This window comes from Tiliqua scincoides, chromosome 6, assembly GCF_035046505.1.
Source record: "Tiliqua scincoides isolate rTilSci1 chromosome 6, rTilSci1.hap2, whole genome shotgun sequence".
Taxonomy (NCBI): domain Eukaryota; kingdom Metazoa; phylum Chordata; class Lepidosauria; order Squamata; family Scincidae; genus Tiliqua; species Tiliqua scincoides.
In genome coordinates, this window is record NC_089826.1 from 56,829,652 (window position 1) to 56,842,554 (window position 12,903).

The 12,903-nt window shown below is 45.3% G+C and overlaps 1 long non-coding RNA gene across 1 annotated transcript in view; it reads left to right on the plus strand.

Moving 5' to 3' along the window:
- The first annotated feature begins 7,214 nt into the window (after positions 1-7,214).
- The window catches only part of LOC136656119 (uncharacterized), a 48,988-nt gene continuing 43,299 nt past the window's right edge, over positions 7,215-12,903 (plus strand). Inside the window, exon 1 of the long non-coding RNA XR_010794699.1 lies at positions 7,215-7,283. This is a non-coding gene — a long non-coding RNA (uncharacterized lncRNA). The remainder of the gene's footprint in view (positions 7,284-12,903) is intronic.

The window sequence follows — 12,903 nt, forward strand, 5'->3', positions numbered from 1 at the left end:
GCACTTGCACTAAAGTAGTCATTACTCAGCCCAAGTGACATAACTAGGGCATCTGGCACCAAGGACACACACACACAAAAAATTAATACTCCCATACAATACCCCCCCCATCCCTGAGAAAGGCACTTCCATTTTTTTTTTTTTTTTTTTTTTTTTTTTTTTTTGCTGAAAACCAGCTTTCAGAGGCCTCATAACACTTCCTGGATTTTGACTGGATGGCACTTCCAGCTGCATCTGGGAGGTCTCTTGAACCCTCCCACGGGTGACACCTGGAGCAATGTACCCCCCTGTCCCGGCCACACTATGTCAATCATCAGCCCCTTCTCCTGGACCAGAGAATAACAGGAAGTTAACTACTTAAATGAGGGGCTTATACATCATTTCTCTGGAGCACCTACATACACATGGGCATCAATTGCCAGTGTACTGTTTCCCTTCCATCTCCACTTCACTTTTTGTGATAGGAAACATTCCAGAATATTATCTAGTAGAAGTACTATCAAATGTGTTTAAGTTTCTATTTTCAAAGGACACCATTATCTTCCTTTTACTGACAGCCTGCTTGAGAGGCCAGCGCAGGTCAGATTTTGCAGAGCAAATGAATATAATGTGCAGCCAATTATGAACGGCCTTCAGCTGTGTATAATGCAGCTGTGTGTGTATGTGTGCACGAATGGAGGGAACACCCAGGCAGTAATCCACAGCGCTAGAATCAGGTGCAACATAAAGGGTTTCCCCATGTTCCTTTGTGAAATGTTGGGAAGCAATGAACCTGGTTTTCTTTTTGGATTTCCTTTGACTCATTAGGGTGTATGATGAGTGCATTCTTAATATAATTCTGCTAGCAATGCTTTTAATTAATGCAGGAAAAGAAAACAAAAGTCGCTTTTGTGAGTAGGTGGGGAAATATAAATCTGAAATTGAACTGAAGTGTGATTACAGATGAATGATTTGGGACTAATTTGCATTTGCCTTGTGTACAAAGTTAGTTATTAGCTCTGTGGGTTGCATCTGTGGCCAGGTGTTATAATGTCATTTTCATGCTGCCCAACCCTCCCATCTTGTCTTTAAATAGATGGTTGCCAAATGCCCTGGCAACTGTTAGGCTCCCAAGACTTTATGGGAACATTCACCCACTCCTAATTCAGCTCACTGGGAAACATTACACTTTTTCATACACAGTATCTCTTCTGTAGAATGTTTGAGACCCTGCAAGAACAACTTGATAATACAATGGGTTGGGTTTTATTTTTTCCTAACATCTACATATGGAAGACAGTTTGTGTAACCACCAACCCCCCAGTAACTTTTGAAAGTGCTCCCCCAGCTACATCCTACATAATTTGCAAAAGGTGGTTGTGCTATTTTGGGGAATTCTCCTTTCTATGCATCTCCCTGCACCCCCATTTGTGCTTGTGTACTTGTACAATACAAGTACCTGGTCATCGTCCCCCCACAAGAGGTCTCAGAGCTACTTGAGGGCAATTCAAAGAGGGAAAACAGTGCAAGGGGGAAAGTTAAGCATTTCCTCCCCTACCAGTGTTACTCTGATCCTATTTGGTAGGCCCCACTGCTGCTTTTAAGTTTTAAAAAGACACTGGGATTCAGTTATGGATCTCCTGCATTACATATCATTTTGGTTCTGAAAGTCACCACACTTGAGCCTAGTTGTGCATCCTAATGAGATATGTGACCTTTTTCGGCATGCAAAGTTTGATAAATGTTACATCCCTACTACTTTTCAGGTTGCCAATTGCAGATACAGGTTGAGTCTCATTATTTGCGAGGTTTCCCTTCCAAGAACTCATAGATGGCAAAAAACACACAAAAGCAAATCAATTTAAAAAACAATCTCTTTGCTCCAGTGATTTTAAAACAGCCATGCAGACCTTTTGAAATGCACACAGAGGCAATCTGTCTCTTTCCAGGCGCTTAGGCTTCACTAGGAGGCAGCAATCCCTCCCTTCACCAGGAGCCCCAGTGAGGAGGAAAGAACTGAGGAGGTGATAATCACTGCCATTTAGCTTTCTTTCATGTACTCAGGGTGAAGACTGAAGCCTGCAGAAAGAATGACTAATGGATTGTCAGCCAGCTGCCCTCTCTCGAATTATTAAATGACTGTTTTCCTTTTATTTAAAGGGCCCTTCTCATCAGCTTTGAGACAGAAAAATCTGTGGATAATTTGGTTATACCTGTAATCACTTGCATGACTGTCTCTCTGCAACAGTAAAAAGCAGTTTTTTAAACTGATTTTAAAGGGGTGCATTTTTCCCCTTCTCCAGGGATCAGCACATTCCTTCTCATTTGCAGGGGCCATTCACGTTGAGTCAAATCCTTGTATAAAAAAATCAGTGTATAACAAGGTTGGACCTGTACTAAATTTAAGAAGCAGCTAGGAAGGATAAACACAGGAAGCACTTTGGGGTGGGGGGGCAGCGAGGACACATGAAGCTGTGTTATGCTACAACAGACCAGTAGTCAAAGCAGATTGTCATCTAAGGGCTCTTTTCCAGCCCTACCTCGAGATGCCAGGGTTTGAACCTAAGCTCTTCTGTGTGCCAGATCTGTGCTTTACCACTGAGCAGAAGAAACAATAGTGTACAGAGTTAAATTAATTAAGAGCCCAATCCTGAGCTTGACTCGCTGGTTTACCGCTGGCGCACACTGGCGCAAACATGCGGTAAGGCATGTTTGTGAGTCCTAATACCGGGTGAGCCCCTGTGCTAGCCCAGTGCTGGCCGGCGCTGGACTAGCACCGGGCAGGTGCCCGGCCTCCACTGCTCAGTGGTCGCAGGGACCGCCAAGCAGCAGAGAGGAAAGCGGGGACGGGGGGGAAGTGTTCTGGGGAGGGGGGAACTGGGTGGAGGACGGGGAGAGGGCGGGGGAGGCGTGACGGGTAGGTGGGAGGCAGGGAGGTGATGGGGGAGATGTGCCGGGGGGGCGGAGCTGGGAAGGAGGGAGGTGGGACCGGTGGAGCGATGCTCCACCAGATCCAGAGCCTTTGTGTCAGGCTTGGCACCTGACACAAAGGCTCTTACCTTCGTGAATCGAGTAGTCCCATTGCAGGGCTACTGCCTTTAACCAGGGGAGGGGACAAAAGTCCCCTTCTCCCGAGGTACTGCCCGCAGCTGCCGTGGATGTGCAGGATGCGGAGGCAGCAGTTTTCGGTGCCACCGCAGCCACACACCATGGAAGCTCAGGATTGGGCTCTAAGGTTGCAATCCTAAACACACTTTTCTGGGAGGAAGTCCCATTTAATACAATGGAACTTACTTCTGAGTACATGGGCATAGAATTCGACTCTAAATGTTCTTCGTGAGATATTGACCTGATATCAGCAGAATAGATGATGGTGGAAGACTCAAATTTCAGACAATCTCTGATTAGTAGGAATTCAGGTAGAATTGTAACAATGACATCCTGATAACAAAATGGCATATCAATATATTATTCAGGGACTTTGTGTTATGAACTCCTGTGGGACACTGCTGGGAAGATTTCATTGACCTGAAATGTGTGGACTTTGGATACAATCCAACACATCAGTTCCTATTGTATTGGCAACCTTCAGTCTCAAAAGACTATGGTATCGCGCTCTGAAAGGTGGTTCTGGCACAGCATCTAGTGTGGCTGAAAAGGCCAATCCGGGAGTGACAATCCCTTCCACACCGGGAGCAAGTGCAGTCTGTCCCTGGTCTGTCTCCCTGGCTATGGGCCTTCCTTCTTTGCCTCTTAGCCTCAGATTGTTGGCAAAGTGTCTCTTCAAACTGGGAAAGGCCATGCTGCACAGCCTGCCTCCAAGTGGGCCGCTCAGAGGCCAGGGTTTCCCACTTGTTGAGGTCCACTCCTAATGCCTTCAGATCCCTCTTGCAGATGTCCTTGTATCGCAGCTGTGGTCTACCTGTAGGGCGCTTTCCTTGCACGAGTTCTCCATAGAGGAGATCCTTTGGGATCCGGCCATCATCCATTCTCACGACATGACTGAGCCAATGCAGGCATCTCTGTTTCAGCAGTGAATACATGCTAGGGATTCCAGCACGTTCCAGGACTGTGTTGTTTGGAACTTTGTCCTGCCAGGTGATGCCGAGGATGTGTCGGAGGCAGCGCATGTGGAAAGCGCTCAGTTTCCTCTCCTGTTGTGAGCAAAGAGTCCATGACTCGCTGCAGTACAGAAGTTCCTATATGCGTGTGTGAACAGAGCAGTTCTTTATGACTGTAACTGTACCAGTAACCTTCATCATTTCCTGAGACACCATCTGCATTTTTATTGGATCTGGCCCAATAATTACTCTCCTTTTTTCAGAGAGGAATTAAATGTGCATTAGATATGTGAAGAAATGCATAAGTCCCTGTAATTGAACAGTTAACTTCTACATGAATTCTACTTTGTACATAAGAGATGCAATTTGTGCACTGTGGAGACATTCAGATAAATTGGCACTTCATTCCACGGTGGGAGTAAGACTTTCTTTCCCAATCACAGCTTTCCATAAGAATTAAGCAAATTAGGGAAATAAAGGTCATTAGCTAAAATTAGATTGCACTCTATTTAACAGGTGTTTGGGTCTATTTTACCCTAAGGGTAGATCACAATGCTGTCCAAGAAGTTAATTGTGCCATAATTGTACAGTTTGCGCATTAATTTCAAATGGTTTAGGCTATGCTGTTGTTTTATTGAACCTATTGGCAGTTGCTCTCTTTACATGTGAGTGAAGGTTACTACTATAATGGATGGATTTAATCTCTATTCTGGGACCACTTGGCAGTTTATTTGATTAATTTTGAATTGTAAGATAAATATAATCAGAGAAAGAAAACTGAATTTGTAGGTGCAGTGCTGGACAAGACTTGGTTAATTGTTGCATTAGGAGGAAAATATTTATGGCTTTACTATATATAAGGATTTATTTATAACAAAGAACACTGGCCTTATAGAAATTCTTTTTGTTCTTATTGAAATTCTTCTGATGTCATTCTTGAGGGAAAACTATCAAATTTGTTTGGAGTATTACTTTCAGCAAAATGTGGGTGGCAACACTACCCATCATACACCAGATTTAAACCAGATTTGCAGAATACACAAGGGATTGCCAAGTGCTTTAGGGGACCTGCTACTACCAGACATGAACTTTCCCTCTAAACATGCCTGAAAAGGACAGGATGCTGACACATCAGTGACATGCAGTGATATTCAGGCCAGAAGAGGCAATACACATTCACTCTTCCCCTCCCTCTGACCTTAACCCATTTTTAGCCAGCCCACAGGTATACACATTTGATCACTGTTGCATTCATGCAACGTTGGGCAGAAATGGCTTAAACTCAGTCTCTGCAACACACACTCTCTGCCCCCTGCTTTTGCAGGTGTCCTGCTATTTTTGTATTGGCTAACCAGCCATCTTGCATTTTTTTTTTTTTTTTGGTAGGTAGCTATGAATACAGCCCAACCTGCTGGAGGCAACTCTTCCTGTTGCCTCCCCAGAGGCTGATGACACAAGCACTGTTTCTTTTTTTTAATAATTGGGCAAATGGAGGTAGCTCTTCCAGGTTGCACAGGCATCCCTTCCTGTTTTGTCCCTTGCAAGTCATCACAGCAATTGAGCTGATTGGCAGCTCTCCTTGTTCCCTCCATGTTTGTGGGGGGGAGGGTAGTGTTCACCTGCATCCACATTTTCACATAACTGCAGGGGTTTCTGGAATGGAAACCTCATGAATATGGGGACACGCCAGTAGAGAGTTTTTTTCTGGTGGCAGCTGGAATCCTAAGAAATGGAACTTTTACACTCAACGCAGAAAGGGAGAAGTCAAAGTTTAAATACAAGCAGTGATATAAACAGCAAAAAGTACCAAGAATTCTGGCAGGAATCATGTATTGATTAGGAACCTTTAAAAGGTTAGGGAAGACTGTTTGCTCACACTTCCTCTCTGACAATAGTATACAAAATGGGAAATAACTTTCCTTTAAAGTTAACACTGTAAAAGTGTCTTTTAAGGAGTTTTACATTTTCACCATCTGAAAATGTAACACATATGATAATTGTATCCTTGAGAATTTGGAAATCAATGGTAATAGATACCATGTGTTTTTTTTTTCTTTTTTAACATAATACAGCATAGGGTTTGTAGCACAATTCTATGTATACTTTTTACTCAGAAGTAAGTCTCACTAAGATCAAGGATATGTGCATAAGACAGCAGCCTACAGGTTCAATGGGATTTTCTCCAGGATCAAATCACTAAACTTAAAACAGATTCTTTGATTCAGTGTGATCACTGGATACAAAAGAGGGTCTTTGCTCCTGTTACCCTAGAAGAGAACTGGAAAGTCTCAATCCTTCCAACTGAAATTGCCATTCGGCCGTGCCCTCACTTCTCATTCTGATGAAGTCAATGCTGGGAATCAGAACTGAGCCAACAAAGTGGAAGCCACTTTCTGTGGTCAGATTCCTTGGGGATTAGCATCCTTCCACACCCATCTTAGAAATTAATTGACTTCAAATTTTTAAATACATTTTTCACTGTATGAAACTTCATTATCATTTTGAGTACTTTTATTAAAGATCTGTGAAAATGACTCCATAGTTTTGCATTTTCTACCAAAATGTCCCAAATGTTTAATTAAAGGAGATGAATCTGTTCTCTGAATTTTCCAGAGTATATTTTTGCATAGCCTCATTAATCTCCTTGATGTTGTCAAGAAATACAAACTCACTATCCTTTCATTCAAATCTCTGTTCCAAGATGAACTGGTGCAAAATTATATGTTTAAAATATATTCTGATTTCTAACATCCAGCATTCTGAGTTAATTGCTTCAAAATGTCATAGGTGGTGCTAATGTGAAAAACTTTCCTCAAGGAGCACTGTAAACTTTTAATTGATAAATGTCCTTTCTTTCTTCCTTGAACATCATCCAGCAATAATAGGACTACATCATCAGCACAGTTCAGCCTTTCTTTTTTGATATTTACCTTTCGTGAAGCTTTAATGCCAGCATGTTATGAAAGAATATGAGCTTAAAAGGATGACATAAGACAGGAAATGGCTTTTGAACTATGGCGGACATCAATGGGGTATTTTGATTGCAGCAACCAATGTCCAATTTTGCCAATAATATCGAGGGAATGCAGTGCTATGGCCTTTTATTTTTATTTTAATATGATCTTTATTTCAAAACAGCAGTAAAACGTCCAGTCAAATATATATTGCACTTTTAGGGTGATTGAAGTTCCAGGACCTTTGGCATCAAGCTTCAGAGTGGAAATACAATCTTCATCTTTATAGGTACAGACACCATCCCTATTTGCTTGCTATGTTAACACAGTTGATCTCATTAGTATGTACCCAAGCCCTTTTCCCCCCCTAAAAAGCAAAATATTCTTCTGGCCTTTAGAAGGGGTAGGATCATTAATGCCTTGCATTCTTACTTTGGGGGACTCCTCTGCCAGTGCAATGGAATTCTACATAATCCTTATTTAACACCACGTAGCATGCAGAGAAGACCATTATCGCTAACAGCTTGTGTTACTGGCAAGAGTACAGTAAACAATGTGGGATGTATTTGCTTTGTTAATTTCCTATGCATCATGACTTTAGTAGCTGTGTGTGCCAAAGGAGGAAAAGGCATTTTATAGGCCGCTAATATATTCCCTTTTCCCACAATTTATTCTTGAGCATATGACATGGTGCCACCCTAAGAAAACAATGGAAGCTGTAAATTAACAGTGAAAAGCCTTTGAGAAAAAACATTCTCAAGCAAAGAATTTGAACTTAAATATGTGCAAAAATTGGAAGTTCTATGATCCAAACTTTATTTTTCAGTATGACCAGTTGGAGGTTCCCTAATTTAGGGGGGTTAGAAAGCACACAATGAGAATAATCCCATGATGAGGGTAACCAGATGCAAAGGAAGGTTGAGATACTGTTCAGCTTACCTTCCTAACTGCAATAGTTACATAGAAGAAAGAACTTTGGAAGGAACATCTTGTCAAGCAGAGATTAGATGGTGCAGAAATTAATAAAGGGACAGGGACTTGAAAAAGAATCCATCCACTTCTGAAAACCATCATGAGCCAAGCACAGATTCTCACCAGTAGAATTGTCTTGCCAATGAAGCATGTTGAGATGGCTGCCTCAGAGGGTGGACTGGGAAGGTACATTCCACATCCATCTGCCTCGACATTGCTCCTCTGTTCTGTTACACACAGTGGCCAGCTGCCACCATGCCACAGCTCTAGCTCCCACTACTCTCCACCTCCTGCTCACCTTATTTCTGTGCCTCAGGGAGAGCAGTAGGAATGGAGTGGCTGTGCCTGCGGGAGGAGGGGGGAAGAGAAGGGGTGTGTGCCCTGAAAAAGTACAGTAAGGAAACAGAGGTTCTGGTGAAGGGGGAAATTGCTCTATGATCCTGGCATGATTAGGTGGGGATAGGATATCATTTTTGCTCAGGTGCCTGCTGTGCTTAGGTCATCTACTCCTCAAATACAGGTGTAATTGGGCTTATTTTGTACCATTTTGGAGAGTGAAGACTGGACCCAAAACATACATTGGCTATAGCAGTCTTTTGCAATGGATTGAGACAGGAAACATTGTAAACTACATTCACCATCCTTTTCAGAACTAATAGCATGAGTATCCTGGCTTTAAGGATGAGTTCTTCACCTGCCTCTCTGCTGCCATTCCCTACCTCTGTCTGCAAGGATAGGGTCTGAGAAAGGGGGAAACATAAGAACATAAGAACAGCCCCACTGGATCAGGCCATAGGCCCATCTAGTCCAGCTTCCTGTATCTCACAGCGGCCCACCAAATGCCCCAGGGAGCACACCAGATAACAAGAGACCTCATCCTGGTGCCCTCCCTTGCATCTGGCATTCTGAAACTGATGTCTGGGAGGGCTTAAACCTAATCTAGGTTTAATCCAGGTTAAACCTAATCTAAGTTAGAACATAACCTAAACAGGTCAGTAAATTGGGACACAGGATCTAGAGAGCAATAAATAATTAAACAAACCCAAATAAAAACTAGCTTGAGGTTACAAAAACAGTCCAGCCTAAGAGAACAGAACTAGGAGGGAAAGGACCTAGGAAGGGCCAATTCCCAACCCATTAAGAGCCCCATTAGGCTAATCCAAGCAGTTCATTCAGGAGCCTGCAGAGTAGGTCACGCCCATCAGCAGCCATTTGCCTTCCTGAGCTTTTGTAAACTCACCTGGGAAGGCCAGCCCCCTTTCAATCAGGAAGGAAGGAGGGGGGAGGAGCCAGCCAGGAGTATAAAGCTAGGCAGGCCATCGCGTGAGGCTCTCTGCAGATGCATGTGGCCTCTGGGAACCCAGTGCCTCGGGAACTAAGTGCCAGGTAAGGCACAAGAGTTTAGCATCTGGGCGAGTTCAGCAGCAGGGCGAGGAGGCCAGGGCCCCAGACACTGCCCTTCCTCTTCCCTTGAGAAGTTGGCTGCTATCCAGTGTACGGTTTTTAAAAGGACCCCTAAATAAAACAACAACAACAACAACAACAAAGCTATGCAGTCAGACAGCCAGCAGCAGGGTGGGGGCTATCCAGTGTTCTGCATCGAGTGCCACATGTATGATTATATGCCTCTGGGGCATAAGTCATGGGTGTGTCCTCGGTGCAAGGAGCTCCAGGCTCTCAGGGAACGTGTCCGCTCCCTTGAAGCCTTGGTGGCCGACCTGGAGAAGCGCAGGCAGCCAGAGGAGGACCGTGGGGAGACTTCTGGGGACGATCAGGCTTCGTCCCAACCTCAGGCATGCAGCTCCTCGGCTGCCCGGGTGGGAAGTCTCGGGACTGGAGGACGTCATCCTGGAGAGGAGGGAAACAATCCCCTAGGGGGGATCCCTACTCCAGGGGATGGGCCCGTATCCGAGCGCACTCGGGATACTCCTCGGCGGGAGGGGGGTCGGGGGCTTCTTGTAGTGGGGGATTCGATTATTAGAAACATAGAGAGGGGGGTTTGCGATGGATGTGAGGACCGTATGGTGACTTGCCTGCCTGGTGCGAAGGTTGCGGACATCACTTCTCGTCTAGACAGGCTAGTAGACAGTGCTGGGGGAGAGGTAGCGGCTGTGGTGCATGTCAGCACCAACGATGTGGGCAAGTGTAGCTGGGAGGTCCTGGAGGCCAAATTTAGGCTTTTAGGCAGGAAGCTGAAAGCCAGGACCTCAAAGGTAGCGTTCTCTGAAGTGCTACCTGTTCCACGCGCAGGGCCAGCTAGGCAGGCGGAGATCAGGGGTCTCAATGCGTGGATGAGACGATGGTGTAGGGAGGAGGGGTTTAGATTCGTTAGGCACTGGGGAACATTTTGGGACAAGCGGGGCCTGTACAAGAGGGACGGGCTCCATTTGAACCAGAATGGAACCAGACTGCTGGCGCATAACATTAAAAAGGTGGCAGAGCAGCTTTTAAACTGATCCCTGGGGGAAGGCCGACAGGAGCCGAGGGGCATCTGGTTCGGGACTCCTCATCCCTATGGGATGAGGATAGGGAGGTTAGAGAACAACAAGACAAAGGCAGGGTAGGAGAAGAAATTGGGAAAGGTAGGGTGATGTGATGTGATAGACGGTTTGGCACAATGAGAGGATGCGGGGACAAAGGAGCGAATAAGCAGCCCATCCTGGGGCATTCCGTGTATAAATGCTTTTATGCGAATGCCCGAAGTCTACGAGCAAAGGTGGGAGAACTGGAATGTCTGGTGACAAGGGAAAATATTGACATAGTGGGCATAACGGAAACCTGGTGGAATGCGGAGAATCAGTGGGATACCGCAATCCCGGGCTATAAACTCTACAGGAGGGACAGGCAGGGGCGTGTTGGAGGTGGGGTGGCCCTTTATGTTAAGGAAGGGATAGAATCCAGCAAAGTAGAGATTGAAGGTGGGTCCGACTCCACCGTAGAATCTCTGTGGGTTAAATTACCAGGCTTGTGCAGCAATGTAATACTGGGGGCGTGCTATCGTCCTCCAGACCAGAAATCTGATGGGGACCTTGAAATGAGGAAACAGATCAGGGAGGTGACAAGGAAGGACAGGGTTGTAATCATGGGGGACTTCAATTATTCTCATATTGACTGGGTCAATTTGTGTTCTGGGCACGATAAGGAAACCGGATTTCTTGACGTGCTAAATGACTGTGGCTTAGATCAGCTAGTCACGGAGCCCACCAGAGGACAGGTGACTCTGGATTTAATTTTGTGTGGTACGCAGGACCTGGTTAGAGATGTAAACGTTACTGAGCCATTGGGGAACAGTGATCATGCTGCGATCCGTTTTGACGTGCACGTTGGGGGAAGAATACCAGGCAAATCTCTAACAAAAACCCTTGACTTCCGACGGGTGGACTTCCCTCAAATGAGGAGGCTGGTTAGAAGGAGGTTGAAAGGGAGGGTAAAAAGAGTCCAGTCTCTCCAGAGTGCATGGAGGCTGCTTAAAACAACAGTAATAGAGGCCCAGCAGAGGTGTATACCGCAAAGAAAGAAGGGTTCCACTAAATCCAGGAGAGTGCCCGCATGGCTAACCAGCCAAGTTAGAGAGGCTGTGAAGGGCAAGGAAGCTTCCTTCCATAAATGGAAGTCTTGCCCTAATGAAGAGAATAAAAAGGAACATAAACTGTGGCAAAAGAAATGTAAGAAGGTGATAGGGGAGGCCAAGCGAGACTATGAGGAACGCATGGCCAGCAACATTAAGGGGAATAATAAAAGCTTCTTCAAATATGTTAGAAGCAGGAAACCCGCCAGAGAAGCGGTTGGCCCTCTGGATGGTGAGGGAGGGAAAGGGGAGATAAAAGGAGACTTAGAGATGGCAGAGAAATTAAATGAGTTCTTTGCATCTGTCTTCACGGCAGAAGACCTCGGGCAGATACCGCTGCCCGAACGGCCCCTCCTAACCGAGGAGTTAAGTCAGATAGAGGTTAAAAGAGAAGATGTTTCAGACCTCATTGATAAATTAAAGATCAATAAGTCACCGGGCCCTGATGGCATACACCCAAGGGTTATTAAGGAATTGAAGAATGAAGTTGCAGATCTCTTGACTAAGGTATGCAACTTGTCCCTCAAAACGGCCACGGTACCAGAAGATTGGAGGATAGCAAATGTCACGCCTATTTTTAAAAAGGGAAAGAGGGGGGACCCGGGAAACTATAGGCCGGTCAGCCTAACATCCATACCGGGTAAGATGGTGGAATGCCTCATCAAAGATAGGATCTCAAAACACATAGACGAACAGGCCTTGCTGAGGGAGAGTCAGCATGGCTTCTATAAGGGTAAGTCTTGCCTCACAAACCTTATAGAATTCTTTGAAAAGGTCAACAGGCATGTGGATGCGGGAGAACCCGTGGACATTATATATCTGGACTTTCAGAAGGCGTTTGACACGGTCCCTCACCAAAGGCTACTGAAAAAACTCCACAGTCAGGGAATTAGAGGACAGGTCCTCTCGTGGATTGAGAACTGGTTGGAGGCCAGGAAGCAGAGAGTGGGTGTCAATGGGCAATTTTCACAATGGAGAGAGGTGAAAAGCGGTGTGCCCCAAGGATCTGTCCTGGGACCGGTGCTTTTCAACCTCTTCATAAATGACCTGGAGACAGGGTTGAGCAGTGAAGTGGCTAAGTTTGCAGACGACACCAAACTTTTCTGAGTGGTAAAGACCAGAAGTGATTGTGAGGAGCTCCAGAAGGATCTCTCCAGACTGGCAGAATGGGCAGCAAAATGGCAGATGCGCTTCAATGTCAGTAAGTGTAAAGTCATGCACATTGGGGCAAAAAATCAAAACTTTAGATATAGGCTGATGGGTTCTGAGCTGTCTGTGACAGATCAGGAGAGAGATCTTGGTGTGGTGGTGGACAGGTCGATGAAAGTGTCGACCCAATGTGCGGTAGCAGTGAAGAAGGCCAATTCTA